Source organism: Heloderma suspectum, chromosome 13 (assembly GCF_057233095.1).
Source record: "Heloderma suspectum isolate Gila_16-S chromosome 13, 16-S_ref, whole genome shotgun sequence".
Lineage (NCBI taxonomy): Eukaryota > Metazoa > Chordata > Lepidosauria > Squamata > Helodermatidae > Heloderma > Heloderma suspectum.
The window spans coordinates 4670945-4693553 of NC_139470.1; the positions used below are offsets into that span (position 1 = coordinate 4670945).

The 22609-nt window shown below is 43.4% G+C and overlaps 1 protein-coding gene across 1 annotated transcript in view; it reads right to left on the bottom strand.

Annotated features, from left to right (window-relative positions):
• CCDC63 (coiled-coil domain containing 63) overlaps nucleotides 1–22609 on the bottom strand; it is a 63051-nt gene that overhangs the window by 36980 nt on the left and 3462 nt on the right. The window contains exon 2 of the mRNA XM_084819321.1: nucleotides 19488–19693. The gene's annotated coding sequence lies outside the window, so the exon portion shown is untranslated. The remainder of the gene's footprint in view (nucleotides 1–19487; nucleotides 19694–22609) is intronic.

A 22609-nucleotide genomic window follows, 5' to 3' on the forward strand; every position in this document is an offset into this window, starting at 1 on the left:
CGTGGTGGGAGGGGAGAAGAGGAACCCTAGCAAATTTGGGAGCAGAACCAACTCCTATTTTTGTTTTGTTCTAACACACCCTTTTGGAGCAAAGCAGCTATCATCCAAAAAAGAGCCTGCTGCTATATTTAGCTCCCAAGGAATTATGTAACATCTCTGATGCACACTGCTTTAACATTTGCAAGCTGTACTAGCCCCTGCTCTCTACCCAGGCCTCAGATATGCTACTCAAAATTCACTTCGATCCATCTCATCCCCATGGAGCACATTGACAATTAGGACTCCTCTTACCATCATCCCACTATTCTGTCTGGATTTCTTTCACATTTACCTTTTTCAGAGCCAGGGGGCGGGGGAAGATCTTAAATATATAATTGGGCTTAAAGGGGGGGGGGACCCTTTGCAAGCTTCCCTGAGTTATTGGCTCTGCTTCTGTGATGTCACAGGGTCCTGACAAACATTCTAACTGCTGAGAGAGCGTAGGGATAATCACTGAGTACTAAAACCTCAACTGTTCTGAGGGATGTGGGAGATCTCTTTGGCAGGGGGAAGGCCCCCTACCAGCCCTAATGATGGGAAAGTTGTTTGGGCCCTGAGGGTCTCAGGATAAATACCAAAGTGATAAAGGGCTATCAGAGCCCTAAAATGAGGTTCCCTGGGAGGGAGAGGAGAGAGAGAAGTCAGGCCTGCTTGGAAGCTACATCTCACTCGGATTATGGGAACATTGTGTGTGGGAAATGCACTCTCTATATGCTCAGATGTGTTTGTACCTTTATTATCAGATTTCTCCCTGATGCCAAAAGCCTCCCCCTGGCTGTTCTGTGGGGTGCTCAGCACCTTTCTGGAAGCCAGCAGCCCACGCCCGTTCACATAAGTACATCTGTAGGGAAAGCTCTCGGGAAAGATTGAGAGCTGTTTTGATTAAAGCACTGCTAATATCAAAATATTCACCAGCCCATTACTCATCTCACTTCATTATGCATGGAGTTTAATCTTCATTAGCAGGTTGGCTTTCCAAGGCCTTGCTTGGAAGAAGAACCCATGCTTCTTCCATATCAAAGGGGCCACTAAATCATTAGCTGGGATGCAAGGAGCACCTTCTTGTGAATCGCAAAGGGCCTTTTAGCCTTAGCTGTAGCTTCAAGTACCAAACACTTGGTGCCCAAATTACACTTGAAATTGAAAAGGAGAGGGAGGCGAGAGGCAGCTGGAAATCTTATCCATGATCAATCAGAGCAGGAATTTTGAACCTCAGGCCCATGGGCCAAATCTGGCCCACCTGAGGTCCCAATCCAGACCTCCAGGATTTCCCAAATGGCCTCACCTCCTTTCCCCCATTGGGTAGTTCCTTGGCTTTTGTGCATCCCCCTGCCCCATCCCATTCTAAAAGGTTGAAATGTCTCTCCTAAGGCTAGTTACTGGCAGTAAGAGCTTTAAGCCAAGCGCTTTTCTACATGAGGAACTTATCATGTGCTTGTCATTCCTTACTCATGGTGTCATGACACTCCAGTATCTAATGAATACTTTTCACTGAGGTTTTTTAGAGCAGGGAAAATGTAGCATGTAACTGAAAGCGGAAGAAAGCACCAATTTCCTCTTGTGTATTTACACTATTCTGCTATATCACAGTGCCACCTGCAGGTCTTGTAATGGAAAAGCAAGAAAGGAAAGTTCCTCAGAGCTCAAGTCTGTGATCAAACCGAAAGTAGATACAGCAGATTAACAGCATCATGTAGAAAAGCTCCAAAATATGCTGGTATGTTTGGTGTTTTGGACCCACCCCTTTTGCCTTCAGCCCATGCCCTTTTTGCATTCGGCCCCACCTATGACTGGAAGCATAGCTCCCTATGACTGGAATGCATTTAATCATTTAATGCAGATTAAAAATCTCTGAAATTTAATTCAGCCCTCAGGCTGAAAGAGATTCAACACCCCAGAAGCAGAGGAATCCATTGCTGCAAATCCAAACTTCCCTCCCCGGTTTGTAACTGACTCTAACCAAGCCATTCTCAACCTGTTGTCCAGATGCACTGGACTACAACTCCCATCATCCTCATCCAGCATGCTGAGTGATGCAGTTGGGTAATTTTAGAGTCTGGGCATAATGGTCTAATGGTTGCCCCCTCTTTAGATGGTCATGTGTATTACTTCACTTACTTCAAAATGTGGTAAGCCAGCCATGTTGAATTTTAGGGGCCCCTGCTGCTCATTCTGCCCTGGGCATTTGCTCCCAAATCCTAAACTAACAGCGCCATATGACCCGCACAATTTAAGAGGGGAAAGGTAGAGGGAGCTCTTTTTTGTTTTTGTTATTTATTGTACATTGAAAGGGGGTTTGATAGTACTTTTTAATCATAAAAGAAACAGTCGTACAAGATATATAACCATAAGCCTCCCTTTCCCATGTTTCCGTCCCCACACCCTTCCCTTCAGGTCACTGATGTGTGTTATGTTCTGTGTCTTACACATTAAACCATTTACAATTATCACTTTCACATCTGCTGATTTGCCTATTATGGTGTTACTGGTAGAGGAAGCTCATAAGAAAATCCTCAAGCCCCACCGCAACTCCTCTGATTTTTAGCCAAATCGTGCCTTCCCTAGTCTTCTAAAAGAAGTATCAAAGGGGAGGTATCATAATAGGTAGCGGGTTGGGGAGGAGCCTAAGCCCCCTGTAATTTTTGTGAATTACCCAGAGAGCTTTGGCTATTGGATGGTATAGAAATTAAACAAACAAACAAATAAATAAAGCACTGCTGCAGAATTCTCCCAGAATTCCAACACTTCCCAGAATCCTCTGCAACATGCAGGAGTTCCCCAGGAGCCTTCCAGGGGAGTCCCAAGGCAGGAAGTCTGGAAAAAGAACTGTTGCAGGGGATTAGAAGCCACCAGGAGGGTGAGAATATGGCCATCTGGGGCATTTGGAGTGCGTGGGTAGGCATCCCTGAGCAACATCTTCCCCAGAAAACAAGATTTCTTCCTACAGGGTGTTCAATTCTTGTGCAGAGAAAGCCGTAGCTTTGCGGCAATTTCACACACACACACACACACACACACTTTTGATGAACAAATATTTTCTGACAGTTTGTCTCATCTTCTCTGGATCTACCATGAAGACCCAGCACCACAGAGCAATCTCAGCATTGAAAGACATGCACAAGAGCATCAAGAGGCTGGGTGATTTTGGGGGCGGGGGTAGCCCCACCCTGTGGCAGGTGTCCTCTTTTATTCAGATCTCTCTCGCAGACACACCCTTCACCTGGTGACTGGCGAAGGCAATTACACCTGGGTGCACCTGTTTGCACAGGAATGTCCTCAAAGAGCACAATTGCATAAGGAACCAGATCCTGCTCCCTGTGCAGAGCAAACTGGGTGTTTCTGACGCTGCAGCCCATACCGGATTGCAGCAAGAATTTGTCCTCAGGTGTTTGAGATACTGTTGCTGAACCAGGTGCACAGACACATTAGACCTGAGCTGTCATTCCTTAGTCCTATGTTATTATTGATGTTGTCATGGGTGCTTGCCTGCCCGGCTAATGATCTCCTATGGAACTCTTCTTCATGCTTGGTTGGGACCTTGCGCTTCCATCATATCTCTCTAGATGAGCATCATGGCATAAACAAATTGCATTGTAAGGCACTTAAAAATAATTAGCTGTGTTCACAGGGAGAAGTAGAATTTTGGGCAATCTCCTTTGAAACAGCCCTTCACAATTGTCTCAAGTGTCAAAAGAGCAATTGCTCATAGACTAAACAAAGCAATAATTATTTAATGGAATCACTGCAATTCACCATATGTAGACTCAAAAGGGAGTTGGTGAAACCTTTGTAGATGACGTAAGCAGTAATTCATCACCCAACTCTGCATTCAAATCACTGGCCATGTGTGTCCTTTTTTTCCTCAGTGAAAATCCCAGTAGAGGCAATGGGAAGCATAGAGGGAAGGCACTAGATGCAACTGAGAAAAGAAAGAAAAATGAATTGTCAAATGTGTCAGTGAGTTTATTACAATCCCAGTAGAGGCAATGGGAAGCATAGAGGGAAGGCACTAGATGCAACTGAGAAAAGAAAGAAAAATGGATTCTCAAATGTGTCAGTGAGTTTATTACAATCCAACACAGCTCAAAAATATGGTTTCCTTCTTCACGTGCAATCTCAAACAAATAATGCAACTACTTGTAGACACCTTATTAATACTCACTCATTATAAAGAAAAAATTAAAAATACATTTAAAAAACCCCAACTGATAAAAAAGACCAGACGATTTATCAATATACACGGAAGGTGTCCAATATGCTACTGGGGAAGAGCAGAGGGAATTTCTAAGTAGCACCAGAAAGAGTGAAGCAGCTGGGCCAAAGCCGAAAGGACACTCAGCTGTGGATGTGTCTGGTAGTGAAAAGAAAGTCCGATGCTGTAAAGAATAATATTGTTTAGGAACCTGGAATGTCAGATCAGTGAATCAAGGTAAGCTGGAGGTGGTCAAACATGAGATGGCAAGATTGAACATCGACATCTTGGGAATCAGCGAACTAAAATGGACAAGCATGGGCGAATTTAATTCAGGTGACCATTATATCTACTACTGTGGGCAAGAATCCCTTAGAAGAAAAGGAGTAGCACTCATAGTCAACAAAAGGGTGGAAAAAGCAGTACTGGGCTACAATCTCAAAAATGATAGAATGATCTCAGTACGAATCCAAGGCAAACCATTCAACATCACAGTAATTCAAGTCTATGCCCCAACCACTGAGGCCGAAGAAGCTGAGGTTGATCGGTTCTATGAAGACCTACAACACCTTCTAGAACTAACACCAAAAAAAGATGTCCTCTTCATCATAGGGGATTAGAATGCTAAAGTAGGAAGTCAAGAAATAACCGGGATAACAGGTAAGCATGGCCTTGGTGCACAAAATGAAGCAGGACAAAGGCTAATAGAGTTTTGTCAAGAGAACACACTGATCATAGCAAACACTCTTTTCCAACAGCACAAGAGGTGACTGTACACATGGACATCACCAGATGGTCAATATCGAAATCAGATTGATTATGTCCTTTGCAGCCAAAGATGGAGAAGCTCTATACAGTCAGTAAAAACAAGACCTGGAGCTGACTGTGGCTCAGATCATGAGCTTCTTATTGCAAAATTTCGGCTTAAATTGAAGAACGTAGGGAAAACCACTAAACCATTCAGGTATGACCTCAATCATATCCCTTATAAATATACAGTGGAGGTGAGGAATAGATTTAAGGGATTAGACCTGATAGACAGAGTGCCTGAGGAACTATGGACGGAGGTCCGTAACATTGTTCAGGAAGCAGCAACTCAATCCATCCCCAAGAAAAAGAAATGCAAGAAAGCCAAGTGGCTGTCTGATGAGGCTTTACAAGTAGCTGAGGAAAGAAGGGAAGCGAAAAGCAAAGGAGAAAGGGGAAGATATATCCAACTGAATGCAGAGTTTCAGAGAATAGCAAGGAGAGACAAGAAGGCCTTCTTAAATGAACAATGCAAAGAAATCGAGGAAAACAATAGAATGGGAAAGACTAGAGATCTTTTCAAGAAAATTGGAGATATCAAGGGAACGTTTTGTGCAAAGATGGGCATGATAAAGGACAAAGAAGGCAGGGACCTAACAGAAGCAGATGAGATTAAGAAGAGGTGGAAAGAATACACAGGAGAACTATACAGGGAAGATCTTAATGTCCCTGATAGCCATGATAGTGTGGTCACTGAACTTGAGCTGGACATCCTAGAGAGTGAAGTCAAGTGGGCCTTAGGAAGCATTAGTAACAACAAAGCTAGCAGAGATGAAAATATTCCAGCTGAGCTATTTAAAATCCTAAAAGATGATGCTGTTAAAGTGCTGCACTCAATATGCCAGCAAATTTGGAACACTCAACAATGGCCACAAGACTGGAAAAGGTCCGTTTACATTCCAATTCCAAAGAAGGGCAATGCCAAAAAGTGTTCAAACTACCGTACAATTGTGCTCATTTCACATGCCAGCAAGGTGATGCTCAAAATCCTACAAGCTAGGCTTCAGCAGAATGTGAATCGAGAACTACTGGAAGTACAAGCTGGGTTTCGAAGAGGGAGAGGAATTAGAGATCAAATCGCCAACATTCGTTGGATCATGGAGAAAGCAAGAGAATTCCAGAAAAACGTCTATTTCTGCTTCATTGACTACACTAAAGCCTTTGATTGTGTGGATCACAACAAACTGTGGCAAATTCTTAAAGACATGGGAGTACCAGACCACCTTACCTGTCTCCTGAGAAACCTATGAGGGTCAAGAAGCAACAGTAAGAACCGGACATTGGGAAAGGAGTACGACAAGGCTGTATATTGTCGCCCTGCTTATTTAACTTATATGCAGAGTACATCATGAGAAATGCCGGTTTGGAGGAATCACAGGTTAGAATTAAGATTGCCAGGAGAATTATCAACAACCTCCGATACGCAGACGATACCACCCTAATGGCAGAAAGCGAAGAGGATCTAAAGAGCCTCTTGTTGAGGGTGAAAGTGGAGAGTGCAAAAGCTGGTTTGAAACTCAACATTAAAAAAACTAAGATCATGGCATCTGGCCCCATCACTTCCTGGCATATAGAAGGGGAAGAAATGGAAGCAGTGACAGATGTTATTTTCTTGGGCTCCAAGATCACCGCCGACGGTGACTGTAGCCATGAAATTAAAAGATGCTTGCTCCTTGGGAGGAAAGCTATGGCAAACCTAGACAGCATAGGAAGAAGCAGAGACATCACCTTGCTGACAAAGATTCGTATAATCAAAGCTATGGTTTTCCCAGTAGCAACGTATGGCTGTGAGAACTGGACTATAAGGAAGGCTCAGCGCCAAAGAATCGATGCGTTCAAACTGTGGTGCTGGAGAAGACTCTTACGAGTCCCCTGGACTGCAAGGAGGTCAAATCAGTCCATCCTAAAGGAAATCAACCCTGACTGCTCATTGGAAGGACAGATACTGAAGCTGAAGCTCAAATATTTTGGCCACCTAATGTGAAGAGAAAAGTCACTGGAAAAGACCCTGATGCTGGGAAAGATTGAAGGTAAAAGGAGAAGGGGACGGCAGAGGATGAGATGGCTAGATAGCATCACCGATGCAATGAAGATGAACTTGAGCACACTCTGGGAGAGAGCGGAGGACAGGAAGGCCTGGTGTGCCATGGTCCATGGGGTCATGAAGAGTCGGACATGACTTAACGACTGAACAACCTTCAATAGCTCCCTTAGAGTTCTTGCTGGTTCTGAATGAAACCCAGAATGGATTCACAGCCTCACCGAAATCAGAGCCACCAGCCTCCACTGCTACCTCCATTAAATCAGGCCGAGGGGCAGCTTGAACAAAAGGTTCCCCCCCCCCCATCCCTGAACTAGGAAGACAACAAGTTCACTTTCCAACCAGGGTCAGGCTTTCCCTAGAAGCTGCAAGATACGTCCATCTGAAGACATCTGAACCTGCAAGAAGGGCAAATGGGAATTTTTTAATTTTTTCCTTTTTAAAAAAAATCAGCTATATTCCTTTGTTTAATGAAGCTGGCAGTGGCAGCGTCCTGGGAAAGACATTTTAATTGCAGCCACACAACCGCATTCCCATCACCCCCAGTCAGCACAATGCACAAGCTGATTCAAAAAAGAATTAAGAGACTGGTGTCAGCTGGTGGGTCCCTATGGCTGCCTAGTGACCTATATGCTATTGAGGGGAGAAATGACACAACAGTTGCTTAAAATGAGGAAGGGAGGGGGGAATACACAGGACCAGTCTTCCGTGTCAGGGAATGCTGGGATAAGCAGAGGGAAAGTGAACTGCTTATGGGGGTACAAATGCTTTTCCGGTTGGGTGACTGCTGCAGCAGAATGGGGCCTCTGAAACTGCCTCTGCAGCTGTGAAGAAGAGGTAGGGCAGTAGGGAGGCAGGGAAGAAGTGAAGAATGGCCTGCAGTGAGGTAGGCTGTGTATGGCCATATCTGAATACAGACTTGGAGTCTGCGTTCTCTCCAAGCATTGGTCACTGCTGAAGAAGGGTCCTTGAACTCGAGCTGATAATTAAATGCAGCAGGCAGAAGGCCCTGCTCTACTGACTAGTCCAGGATAGGTAGGTTTTTGAGGGCCCTTAGGCAAGACACCCTCAATGGGCCCCTGCCTCAGTGAGTCCACCTTCTCACCACCATTGTCATCAGCTGCTCTTGCTTCTCCTCCTCTTTCTTATCAGTGCCACCACTTGCTTGCTTGGCCGGTAGACAGCCAGTGAACAAGTGGGCAGTGGGGCATCTGCTCCTCCTCCTCCCCCCCCCTTTACTGTTATCTGGGCCAGAGCGAGAAGCAGGTGAACAAGCTGGTTGCAAGGGTGAATAGGAAAAGCAAGTCCAGGGGCTTCTTGTCAGTGGGCTCCTGCTGGGGTGTGGGCCCTTGGCAGGTGACCAACCATGCCTGCCCATGATGATGGCTCTGGCTAGATAATACAGTGCCCTCCAGATGTTTTGGACTACACTGCCCATAATCTCTGACCATTGGCCATGCTGAGGCAAATGGGAAAACTGTAGTCTCCAAAATACCTGCCTACCCTAGGCAAGGACAGATGGCCAGGCTCCGAGGATATTTACTAGTCCAATCTTGGTTCAAGTGCAGAATTTCCTAGCACTGGCAGGTTGGTGGCTGAGTCTCTGCTTTATACAAAAGAGGAGGGGCCTTTCTCCTGCACAGGAAGTGACACAATTAGAGGGAGGGCTTTATATAAGCACAGCAAACAGCAGGAAAAGGGATGTGGGATGACAAACAGAGAAGAGTACTGTGTGTAAGACGAAGGGGGAATGTTTTATCATTTATGGTGGACTTGTAAAAAAGCTAAAACATTTTGGAAACGAATACAGTCCTTAGCTCAAAGAATATTAAAGACTACTATAGAACTAAAGCCAGAAACCTTTTTATTGGGACTAACAGATAAACATGTAAAAGAGAAGGGGGGAATCCTCTTTCTCTACACGACAACGGCTGCAAGGTTATTGTATGCACAAAAGTGGAAGAATGAAACAATACCAACTGTGAGCGAGTGGATCATGAAAATGATGGAACTGGCAGGGATGGCAAAACTTATAATTAAAGAAGGGTCAACAACTAAATTTAAGTTAGATTGGAAACCTTTTATAGAATTTGTACAAGAAATAGAGAAAAATGATATGTATGTTGATTTTGAACTTTGAGATGGTTGATTCTCTTTTTTCTGTTGTTAAAATTAGGAGAAAGGAGATCATGTCTGTGAACTCAGTGTATGATATACAACTAAGACAAGAACTAGAGAATAATAATAAGCATTTGTTGTGCAAGGGAAGCCAAAGGTAGATATCTTACAATCTTAAGAGATATTTTAGTAAATGTGTATTGTTGTTGTGTTTCTGTTGTTGTTGTGTTTTGTTCTTTTTAAAAAAATAAATAAAATTAAATTTTAAAACAAGAAGAGTACTGTGTGTGCATGCGCCCAGAACAAGCCTTCCTCAACCTGGGTTTCTCCAGATGTTTTGCACTACAACTGCCATCAGCCACAGGTAGCAGGGTGACTGGTCAGGGATTATGGGTGTTGTAGTCCAAAGCATCTGAAGGGGGCAGGTTGGGGAATGCTTGTGTGCACAGATAGATGGATGTGTGTATGACAACAAAAGGGGCTAAAACATTGCCCTTCTGGATGTCTTTCTGCACCATATGGCTTCTCAAATTCAGTAAGAATGTAGGGCATTGCTATAGAAACCCTTATGTAACTCAACCAATAACCTAAGAAGAACAGGGAAAAAGAGAAACTAATCCGTTTTGAAACATCTTTTCTTCCTTCTTTTTCTGACATTCTGTAAAGAATTTTTCAGGAATACCTCATTCTGCCTGCAATCTTATTTGTCTTCATGTACTAAAAAAGAAAAAAAAATCTGATGGTTTAAAAAAGTGGTCATTCCTATCATCAAATGCATAAAACAACATTTAATCTTTGCCATCCTTTGTATTTGTCACTGGACTTTAACCTAAACAGTTCTTGTTTTATCTCTGGAGAAATTTGGCTGAAGACTTGCAAATTACACCGATCACTCAGTGTCACTTAAAAAATGATATCCTATCTGAGGCATAAAGGCCAAATCTTACTGAAGAATATTAGGGAAGCTACCATGTTTTACACAGGACATCATCCTATATTGTTTTCTTCCTTCCAGATTATAGCTGTAATTGCAGCTCTGGAGAACACTTCACACATTTACACAGAAGTAAATCCAGGTTTTGCCATCTGATAAACTTGACAGAGTGTTGCAAACAATTGTGGACTGCCTGATAACTGCGCCTGTATGGTCTGTTTGCTTGCAAACAGGTTCGCCACATTCATGCTTTACATTTTTTAGCTTTAAACTTAAAAGTCATCTTAGGTGTACACTTAAGAATATGTATTCCATGAAGTGACCCTGTCAGGCATTGTTGTTGTTGTTCAGTCGTTCAGTCGTGTCCGACTCTTCGTGACCCCATGGATCATAGCACGCCAGGCCTTCCTGTCCTGCACTCTCTCCCCGAGTGTGCTCAAGTTCATATTCATTGCCTCGGTGATGCTATCTAGCCTTCTCATCCTCTGCTGTCCCCTTCTCCTTTTGCCTTCAATCTTTCCCAGCATCAGGGTCTTTTCTCTTCGCGTTAGGTGGCCAAAATATTTGAGCTTCAGCTTCAGGATCTGTCCTTCCAATGAGCAGTCAGGGCTGATTTCCTTTAGGATGGACTGATTTGACCTCCTTGCAGTCCAGGGGACTCGTAAGAGTCTTCTCCAGCACCACAGTTTGAACGCATCGATTCTTCGGCGCTCAGCCTTCCTTATAGTCCAGCTCTCACAGCCATATGTTGCTACTGGGAAAACCATAGCTTTGATTAGACGGACCTTTGTCAGCAAGGTGATGTCTCTGCTTCTTACTATGCTGTCTAGGTTTGCCATAGCTTTCCTCCCAAGGAGCAAGCGTCTTTTAATTTCATGGCTACAGTCACCGTCTGCAGTGATGTTGGAGCCCAAGAAAATAACATCTGTCACTGCTTCCATTTCTTCCCCTTCTATATGTCAGGAAGTGATGGGGCCAGATGCCAAGATTTTAGTTTTTTTAATGTTGAGTTTCAAACCAGCTTTTGCACTCTCCACTTTCACCCTCAACAAGAGGCTCTTCAGATCCTCTTCGCTTTCTGCCATTAGGGTGGTATCGTCTGCGTATCGGAGGTTGTTGATAATTCTCCTGCCAATCTTAATTCCGACCTGTGATTCCTCCAACCCGGCGTTTCTCATGATGTACTCTGCATATAAGTTAAATAAGCAGGGCGACAATATACAGCCTTGTCGTACTCCTTTCCCAATGTCCGGTTCTTACTGTTGCTTCTTGACCCTCATAGGTTTCTCAGGAGACAGATAAGGTGGTCTGGTACTCCCATGTCTTTAAGAATTTGCCATAGTTTGTTGTGATCCACACAATCAAAGGCTTTAGCGTAGTCAATGAAGCAGAAATAGATGTTTTTCTGGAATTCTCTTGCTTTCTCCATGATCCAGCGAATGTTGGCGATTTGATCTCTAATTCCTCTGCCTCTTCGAAACCCAGCTTGTACTTCCGGTAGTTCTCGATTCACATTCTGCTGAAGCCTAGCTTGTAGGATTTTGAGCATCACCTTGCTGGCATGTGAAATGAGCACAATTGTACGGTAGTTTGAACACTCTTTGGCATTGCCCTTCTTTGGAATTGGAATGTAAACGGACCTTTTCCAGTCTTGTGGCCATTGTTGAGTGTTCCAAATTTGCTGGCATATTGAGTGCAGCACTTTAACAGCATCATCTTTTAGGATTTTAAATAGCTCAGCTGGAATATTGTCATCTCCGCTAGCTTTGTTGTTACTAATGCTTCCTAAGGCCCACTTGACTTCACTCTCTAGGATGTCCAGCTCAAGTTCAGTGACCACACTATCATGGCTATCAGGGACATTAAGATCTTCCCTGTATAGTTCTCCTGTGTATTCTTTCCACCTCTTCTTAATCTCATCTGCTTCTGTTAGGTCCCTGCCTTCTTTGTCCTTTATCATGCCCGTCTTTGCACAAAACATTCCCTTGATATCTCCGATTTTCTTGAAGAGATCTCTAGTCTTTCCCATTCTATTGTTTTCTTCGATTTCTTTGCATTGTTCACATTTAAGAAGGCCTTCTCATCTCTCCTTGCTGTTCACTGGAACTCTGCATTCAGTTGGGTATATCTTCCCCTTTCTCCCTTGCTTTTTGCTTCCCTTCTTTCCTCAGCTACTTGTAAAGCCTCATCAGACAGCCACTTGGCTTTCTTGCATTTCTTTTTCTTGGGGATGGATTGAGTTGCTGCCTCCTGAACAATGTTACGGACCTCCGTCCATAGTTCCTCAGGCACTCTGTCTATCAGGTCTAATCCCTGAAATCTATTCCTCACCTCCACTGTATATTTATAAGGGATATGATTGAGGTCATACCTGAATGATTTAGTGGTTTTCCCTATGTTCTTCAATTTAAGCCGAAATTTTGCAACAAGAAGCTCATGATCTGAGCCACAGTCAGCTCCAGGTCTTGTTTTTACTAACTGTATAGAGCTTCTCCATCTTTGGCTGCAAAGGACATTAATCAATCTGATTTCGATATTGACCATCTGGTGATGTCCATGTGTAGAGTCACCTCTTGTGCTGTTGGAAAAGAGTGTTTGCTATGATCAGTGTGTTCTCTTGACAAAACTCTATTAGCCTTTGTCCTGCTTCCTTTTGTACACCAAGGCCACGCTTGCCTGTTATCCCGGTTATTTCTTGACTTCCTACTTTAGCATTCCAATCCCCTATGATGAAGAGGACATCTTTTTTTGGTGTTAGTTCTAGAAGGTGTTGTAGGTCTTCATAGAACCGATCAACCTCAGGCATTGTATAGCAATTTAAATGCATGGAGGGTTTTACATCATGCCGTAAAATAGCGCATGCACAACATACATACAGTTAGTAACAATAATTCGAAAGGGATACGTTAAAAAAAGAACAAGAAAAAAAGAACCCATCATTGATGATTGAACTCCCAAAGAACGGGAATGAATGCTATGCTGATTAAAGTGTTAAGATTAAATTAGCAAAATAAAAACATTAAAAAATAATTACTTGCAGAGTACAATCTTATACATGTCTACTCAGAAGTAGGTCCCATTAAATTCAATGGGACTTACTCCCAGGAAAGTGAGTATACGATGGTGGCATCTGCTAGGCTACAGTTGAGAACAGAGGTTTTGTTGGCCCTTGGGCAAGAAAATCCTCCATGGGCCCCCTCCCTCAGTGAGTCTATCTTCTCACCACCATTGTCACCAGCAGCTCTTGCTCCTCCTCTTTCTTATCATCAAGACCACTTGCTTCCTTGGCAGGCAGTGAGCATGTCAGCACTGGCATCTGCTGCTCCTCCTACTCACCACTGCTATTGTCTGGGCCAGAGTGAGAAACAACTGAACAAGCAGGTTACAATGGTGAAGAAGAGGAGCAACTCCAGGGAGCTCTCATCAACAGGACCCTGCTGGGGTGTGGGCCCTTGGCAGGTGCCTGACTATGCCTACCTTTGATGCCTGCCCTGCCCTTCAGATGTTGTTGGGTGGGTATGCTGGCAAGAGCGGATGGAAGTTGCCGTCCAACACCATCTTAAGGGCCACAAGATGCCCACCTCTGGCTTAAATGTGCCTTTGTTCTGACCTACCATACCCATTTCTAAGTCCCACTGTAAACAGGACCTAAACCTTTGTCAAAATCCAAATGCCCTGGTAGTAAAACCGGACTAGTTCCTGTCAGAAGTGAGTGCTGGTAGGAAGGACACCATCTATTGTATATTTGTCACCGTGAGCATCCTAGAATCTTAATGCAACTCTGAGTGAGTGAACTGGATGCTGACTCAAAGAGAAGACCGTAGCATACTGAATCATCGGAGATATACCCCAGAGGGGGCTCCTCTTCTTCAAAGGAAGATCCAGTTAATGGACAGTTGCTGACAAGAACACTACAGCTATAGACCAAGGTGACATGTCTGCCCGAATGAGCAGTGGTTCCAAAACCTTTTAATTAAGGGTATCACTGAAATTATTACAGTGCATGGATAGATCAGGAGGCTGGGACGGAGGTTTGTGCAGGATTGAGACCAGGAAACCTCAGGACATACAGGCAACACACATGGGAAGGGTGTTCAACCCCAGGACCATGGGCCACATCTGGTCCATCTGCAATTCCAGTCTGGCTCTCTGAGGTTTGCCAGATGGCCACACCCCCTTTCCCCCAACTATCAGTTGTTTGATGGTTTCCTGGTTTTTGTTTTGAGAATGGTTTCCCCATTCTAAAAGGTTGAAATGCCTCTCCGTAGTTACTGACAGTAAAAGCTTTAGGGTGCAATCTATGCATGTTTACTCAGAAAAAGTCCTACTGGCTGGGAAATGCGGAGAGTTGTAGGACTTTTTTCTGACTAAATATGCATAGGATTGCACCATTAAGCTAAAATATGCTGGTAGTTTTTCCCCTCTCCCTTTTGCCTTTGGCCCCACCCACCCTGAGATGTGGCCCCTGAGAGCTTCTCCAAAATTGAATTTGGTTGTCAGGCTGAAAGAGGGTCAACATTAGGCCCTCGCAGGAAGCAAATCAGATGACAGGGGACAAGTGAGAAACAAATGGATGTTTACTGCATGTGTGCGAGCATGCACACACACACACACACACAAACATCTTGCAAAATGGCCTTAAAAATCTGACCCCACTCAAAGTGGTGTATCCCAGCTGTTGCGTGAGGCCTTTAATTTAGAAATTGTCACTTGATGAATGCCTCCTCTGATCTCAGCAACCATACAGAAGTTGAGATGGATGCTGTCTCATTTAATCATATTTCAGGAACTGGGAACAACTTGAAAGCAAAGAAACAAGAAGATTCAAGCAGGTGACAGCATGTCCATGAATGGATTCAAGGCTTTCTCTGCAGAGAGAATTGATTTCTGGTTGAATTCAGGGATACTTCCGAAATGTATTTATTCATGCACTTCCAAATGAAAAAAGATAGACAGATCTCAGCAGCAGCATGGCTTAAATCCTGCCAGCTTATTCTAATAGAAGGTTTAACATGAGGAAGTGAGAAGGAAAACAAATACACACAGGCATGAGTAGAAGAAAAGGCAATTCACTCCATGTATGATCAACTTCCTATCTTCTATATTGGGGTGGGTGACCTTTTTTTCTTTCTTTCGAGAGCTGCAGATTTCCTTGGTGGTAATTTGTCAGGAAGGGAGGGGCACATGCCAGTGGTGGGTGGGGTCACAGCCCAAAATAGGCATGGCCACCACATTTTCACTCTCTTTCTGCCAACCCCTTTTCTGTATGTCTCCCTTCTTGACAACCCTTTCTCTCTCTCTCTCTCTCTCCACCCCCACCCCCGAGCTGCAATGGAAGGAACAGATTGCTCTTGCCAGAGGTCCGAACTGATTGCTTGCAGAGATCTTTTGAAATTGGGCCACATGATAATAGGTGATCTGTTAGATATCGTGCCCTGCAAGCCATTTAGGGCTTTGTAGGCAATAACCCACACAACTGGTTTGACCTACTGTGAACTGTTTGTGGATGCAAATAATGACAGGACAGAGCACCTCAAGTGACAGTTAGACAGCGGATTGCCTCCACACCAAAGCGAACACATTCCAATGCAGTGTTCACTGACATGTCCAGTATAAAACTGTACATATGTAACCTGCAACAAAATGCTGCAACATATAGTGCTCTTGTTCAGGGTTCCAGCCAGGCTGCTAGCCATGCCCTCTTGCAGGATACTGTATTCCACCACCACTCCCAGTCATCCAAACAGCTTTCTATGTCCACTGAACATTCTCATTGAGTTGTTTGGGGGGGTTCTCTCTCTTCCGTAGGGTTTTCTACCCCTCTGAAGATGTTTGGGATTCTCCCAAGCCTGCTGATACCTCCCTCTTGTCAGTGGATGGTGCTGTGTTAGGATACATAAGGATCCACACTCAGAGAATGAGTACACCATTAGTATCTAGGACTAATTTTCCATGCTGTTTTCAGATATAAAAATATAGACCTTCCACCACTGAGATGCTGAGGGATCAGAATGACACCACAGTGCACATGAAATCATGGGCAACAGTGGCTTTTGGTTTACTTCTGGAAGTTCAGGCTGTGCGTAATTCATATTTTTCTAATTTTATGCTCCACTGCACATTAACTTTTGATGGGGTTGGCTGCTTGTAGTGGAAATGCTGTGGAGCTTCAGACTGCCCAGTCAACAAAAAGGTTCTCCTGCTTTTCTTGCAATCCTTGTGTCTCTGTTTCCACACCCACAGAAACACCCATTCTGTCTTACTTCCCTTACTATACACTGATTTTTAGAGTATTCTGATCTCATGCCTTATCTGTGTAATCAGTGCCGAATCCTCTATCTGACATAGTAAGGTCAAGATCCCACTGAGTAGCCAAAGCCAAGAAAGCTGGTGGAAGAAATAGCTCTCCATCAGTCTTACTTGGTGAGAAAGGGGATGTTCTTCTTCTGCGTCACTTCCTGCCTTCTCCATTGTGCGCTACAGCATTGCCAAACTGAAAGCACAGAAAGGTGTTGCCCCACTTCTGAGGTTCCCTAAATCTCAGAAGGAGAGGAAGCACATGCTTTTCCGGTTCTTTCCCAATGCTGTTTCCTATTTGAACAGTTGACTATTCTCACAATGTCCATAGGCACTCAGTCATTTTTTCTAGAATCTCTGCAGATATTTTCCAGAACAATCCTTGTTAGGATAATTCTATAAATACTTTGGACTTACCTATATTTTTGGGCAGGGAGAGGCAACCTGGTGCTCTTTTTGGACTACAACTTCCATCAGCTCCAGCCAGCATGGCCCATGACAAAGAGAATGTGGGAATTGTAGTCCTATCTGAAGGATACCAGGTTGCCTAACCCTGTCTTTGAGTAATAAAATACAGATGGTATATATGTTCCTGCTGAGAACTTATCCAGACAGCTCAGTCTTTGCTTGAGCAACAAATCCTTAGACTGAGGAACTGGGCCAAACTCAGCAGCTTTATAGGACTAGCTGGAATCCTAGAGGTGCATTGTGTCACCTGACCTCTGCGGAATTGGTAAGCTGTAGTACTTCAGCGCCACCACCAAGGTGGTGGTGCTGAAGTGCAGCAGAGAGCAGCAAGCCTCTCTTCCATCTAGCAACCTATCATAGAGCTACAAAGAGTAAGGAATGTGGGCTTCCCTTGCCATTGCCCCTTGACTCAAGACCCCTGGTGCCTTCCAGAAATTTTCCTTCAGTGATTAAAATTAGCATCTTGGTACCATAAGTCAAATCTTGCCTTACCAGGAATAATTTTCTGGGGCAAGAGAGAAGGTAGTCCAGAGAAGCTATCTAGCAGGGAGCACAGAAACAGAAATATTGTTTCAGCAATGTGTAAGCTCCAACTGGGCACCGTTATAGCTGAGCTTGCTGACCCACCCCCTTCCTGGCCTGTCATTAGATCTGCGATCCAAAGCATGCTTCCTCCACATGAGTAGGGCTCAGGGATATTTGATGCAATGCCAGATTAGCAACGCACCTCTGATTCTGTGCCTCTGTCCGTACATCCTACCACCTCTGCTCTTGAAGTCCTGGAGTTGATCCTAGTGGGTCTAGAGTAGGAAGGTATGACCATTCAGGATGCTCTGGTTCTTCCAACACTGTGGCCTCGTTGAGTGGGCCGTCATCCCGGGTGGCAGTCTCTGGCTCCCCTTGCCCTTCACAAACACTTAGGGCCAGCAATTGGATCCCCCTCCTTCTCTGAGGTCTCATCCAGTTCTGCAGTGGTTCCACCAGGAAGGTGGTAAGACATGACACTCTTTGGAAAGCCTTAATGTCTTTGCACAATTCATAACCCTACATTTAAAACATGCCCACATACAGACATTATGTATAGTTGGGCAATTGCAGACGTAATGACGTCTACAGAATTGATGGAATCACATCATCTATTATAAAGCAAACTAACTTAAAGCAATACATTTTTAACTTTAAAAAGAAAATCCCAACAATATGAATAATCAGCAATCCTGTAATAGCAGAAACAGTATCCATGAAGGGGAAGGAAATTATGAAAGGACAGTTATACAAGCAGGCATGTCTAAACTAGGGGTTCTTTGTGGAATTCCTAGAGGGACAGGAGACAGCTATACAAAGAACTCAGAACTAGTGAGCAAAATAAATAATACATCACCATACTCTATTTAGCCAAACTATAATAATTCAAACCTTGGAAATGTCAAGGAGGGAGGAACCACTTTTTGTGTGTTGCGAATATGTGCTTAATTTTGCCATGCACGGCAAATATAGGAGTTCAGGAAGGGATTGTCCAGGAATTTACCACTTTATCACACCCCTGAGAGTAAGTCCATTGAACTCAGTAGGATTTACTTCTGAATAGACATCCATTGTGGAGCTATTAAAACATCTTGTGCTTGTTGTTGGGGCTTCCTTAATTTGGGAGGTTGTTGCTTTGTTAACTGCAGTTTAAAAAACCAACTAAAGGGTTTCAGAACTGAAAAAGACTTAATTCCATAAGATATTTGTAATTTAACTAATGTTACTGCTTCATAACAAGGATTATGTTATTACTGCAATGCCCCTTTCCTATGCAGAGATGACCTTATAGGTGAATACCTGAGGCATTACATCCAATGGGGAAGAATAGGTGTGCTGCCACGAAGTGTGATTGTAGAATCAAAAGACAGGATATAAATGTTTTCAGAAATGATAAATAAACATGGGAATGGCCTTCTTATTGGTAGAAATTCTTTCAGCATTCAGGAAGAGCAGAGGACAAAGGAACGCTGAAGAACCGGACGCCCAATAGAAGCAAAAACAGGTCAGGCAGTAGGCAAGGAGTAGTGGCAGTAAGAAGCAAAGTATGCAGTTGCCAGGGGTTGAGTAAATAGTAGCTGCTTAAGGTTCAGATGAGGAGCTGTGTGTGTGTCATAGAATGGGAAGGAAACTTGTGGGTTACCAAGTCCTTAAGCTAGACAGATGTGCATCAGATGTGAGTTACTCACATCAGATGTGAGGGCTTCTTCTTATAATCTTTAGGATTCAGAGGTGAAGCGGTGTTACATCTGCTGCAGCAAAAACAACAAAGAGCCTTGTGGTGCCTTAAAGACTAACAGATTTATTATGGTGTAAGATTTTCATGGACTACAGTCCACCCCACCCATATATGTGCAGGCCTTGGAGTGAACAACCGACATTCCAAGGGCAAGATATAGGCATCCTCTTTCTATTGCTCTGCCTGTCTTGTTTTCTTCCAGTAGGGCTTTTTTCTAGATCAATTTAAGCTCTTTACCCCACCCCTGAACTTTTTCTGGCCTAGGCTTACTTCAGAACTTTCTGATTCTAGAAAGGGTAATAATCTGTAAATTGTCCGTGGTGCTTACCTAAGCTGCAGATAACCTAGACCCTCCTGGCTTCGACTCTGTCTTCCTGACTTGCTTCAAGGTGAGCTGATGCTGCAATTTTCTTAGTGTCATCATCCTGAACTCTTAGACTTGCTAGCTCCACCAGCGATAATGAGATGTTATGGTTAATGTTATTATATAACTGCCAGCATTAAGGATCCAGTGTGTGTACACAGGCATTTGCCCTGGGAGGAGAAAGAGAGGCAGTGCTGACTTGACTTCTATTCCAAAAACACACACACTCTACCCTACCAATTAAGATCATAATAAATACACTAATGAAACAACATTAAGCCAAAAATTAAAAAAAACAAAAGCGGTTAATCATTGCATTCTTTCTTCCTGCCAATGAAATTATATATATTTATTATCAACACTCAGCTAATTTTAATTGCTTTGGGTTTTCCTTGGCTTCTCCCTGACTGATTTCTGCAGCTTCCAGAATAAAAACAAAGAGGATTAAAAACGTATTCAGTAGCAGGTCAATTTGAAAGAACACAACCATGCATCCTTGACATGTTTTGTTACTGTAATCACATAAATAGTAATAGTGAATGCATCCCTGACTGCTGTTGCTTATGTAGCCAAAACATCTCCGTCTGTGCAAAAGAGGGAGGTATCAGGCTTGGGGAAACACCAAGGTTTGTAGAAGTACAAAAGAAGAAGAAAAAGGGTAGGGGGGGGACATGTGGGTGGGGGGGAGGTCTCACTTCTAATATATAATACCCAATGGGTTCATGCATTTTATAAAGTAGGTGTTGTCTATGAAAGCTCATCGCACACTAACAGCACAAGAAGAGCCCTCCTGAATCAGGCCAAAGGCCTGTCTAGCCCAGCAATTGCATTCCCACAGTGGCCAACCAAACACCTCCAGGAAACTGGCCAGCAAATAATGAAGGTAACTGCCCTCCTCCATTGTTCGCCTGAAGCATTTGGGACTTAGAGATATACTGCCCTTGGACATAGAGGTTCCATTTAGCAATCATGGCTATTAACTATATCCTTCATGAATTTGCCTAATCTTGCAAGAGGGGAAGAATGGGATACAAATTTAATAATAAAATAATCTAAAAGCATCTAAGCTAATGGCAACCAAACAGCTTGTAACAGCTAATTTTATCATCTAATTTTGCAACGTGTGAAGTACTGTCTTTACTCTGCCTTGAATCCATTGCCAACCAATTTAATCATGTGGAGTTTCCCCCACCCCCTGAGTTGTAGTATTTTTATTGAGAATTTTTATTTATTTATTTATTTATTATTAAATTTATTAATCGCCCATCTGGCTGGTCACCCATGTTGGCGATGTACAACATATAATAGTTTAAAACAATAAAATTCTACAATAAAAACATTTTCTAAAATACCCTAACCCACCCCAAATGCCTGCCTGAACAACCATGTTTTTAATGCACGGCGGAAGCTCATTAAAGAGGGGGCATGAAGGAGTTCCTTAGGGAGGGAGTTCCACAGAGTGGGGGCCACCACAGAAAAGGCCCTCTCCCTCGTCCCCACCAGTTTAGCTGTCCTGGCTGATGGGACAGAGAGAAGGCCATCCGAGGCTGATCTTGTTAAGCGGCCTGTCTGGTGTTGCTGGAGGCGCTCCTTAAGGTAGGCTGGGCCGGAACCATATAGTGTTTTAAAGATCAAAACCAACACCTTGAATTTGGCCCAGAAAACAACTGGTAACCAGTGCAACTCCTTCAGCACTGGAGTGATGTGATCTTGCTGGCGGCTGCCTTTAATCAGGCGAACCGCCGTGTTCTGTACCAGCTGCAGCTTCCAAACTGTCTTCAAGGGTAACCCCACGTAGAGCGCATGGGAGAAAAACATCTCACTATCTGCACCCTCCACATCATAGGCAGTTTTATAAACCCTATCTACCCCCCCGCTCCGCCCCCTAGTCACCCTTGTTCTAAACTAAACTAACATGGTATCACTTCTGCAAGGCTTCATCCAAGCCAGGTGGGGTAGCCAAATGCAAGAGTCCTGTACCTTTAATATTTGTGCAAAAGAGATTGTATAGAAGAATTAATAAACAGTAATTTATGTAAATTAAATATTAGGATTTATTCTGTAGGATTAAATATTTGTAAACATTACTTAAGTATTACCTTCCTTTCTTTTCAAAAAGGACATTTCTACCTGAAGTACTCAGGTACATGTCTCTCCCTGACACTCGCCTGCCCCATCCCTATTAAGGCAATCCTGCCTCTCTTTTAAGAGAAAGGGTGATTTCCCCCATTAAATAGGGTATCACTGATATGTAATTTATAAAAAGATAGGTGCCGGGGATTAAGTTTTTTGTTCAAGTTTTTGACTGAACTTTTTGATTAAGTTTTTGATTCTTTATTATGGTCATACAACATACTCTGGTTAAAATTCAGAATGCATAACCAGTCTTTCATCTGGATGCCATGGTAAACTATTCAAAAGAGGATAACTTATACAATCAGAATCAGATCAGAATACAAATTAGAGTATAAAAGTAAATGGGTCAGAGTTTCAGGAACTCCTGTCTTACATGGACAGATTCTATATAGGAATGAAATTCTCAGAAAATTTTCCCTGGAGTACTACTGAGGGTAGAACATGGAGTTTTGCAAGAATAAATGCTCTACTAGCTTAGTTGTTCTTAAGAGAAATCAAATAAGATGGTGAAGAACCTTATTTGGATAGCATTCCATGAGCCTTGGGGGAGTAAGTTCTATTAGGAAGAGAATATAGATATGTCTTTCAACAGCCATAGCTATAATAGCTTTGACCTACCTCAGAAAATAGTTTTCTAATGCAGCATTGAATATGGGAAATGATTCTAAGGATGAGAGTGCCTCTGAGCATGTATAGATTTTCCTTCACCTCAACAACCCTGTGCACCTAACCTTATACACCTGAAATTGGGGTGGGAAAGGGAGGCTTTCAGGCCTTGTTTTGCCACCTCTCCCCCTATTTCCTGACCCAGAAAAGCTTTGGGGCCCTTGTATCCCTCATTTGAGAATTAAAAAAAAAATGTTGTTCAGTCATTCAGTCGTGTCCGATTCTTCATGACCCCATGGACCATAGCACGCCAGGCCTTCCTGTCCTGCACTCTCTCCCGGAGT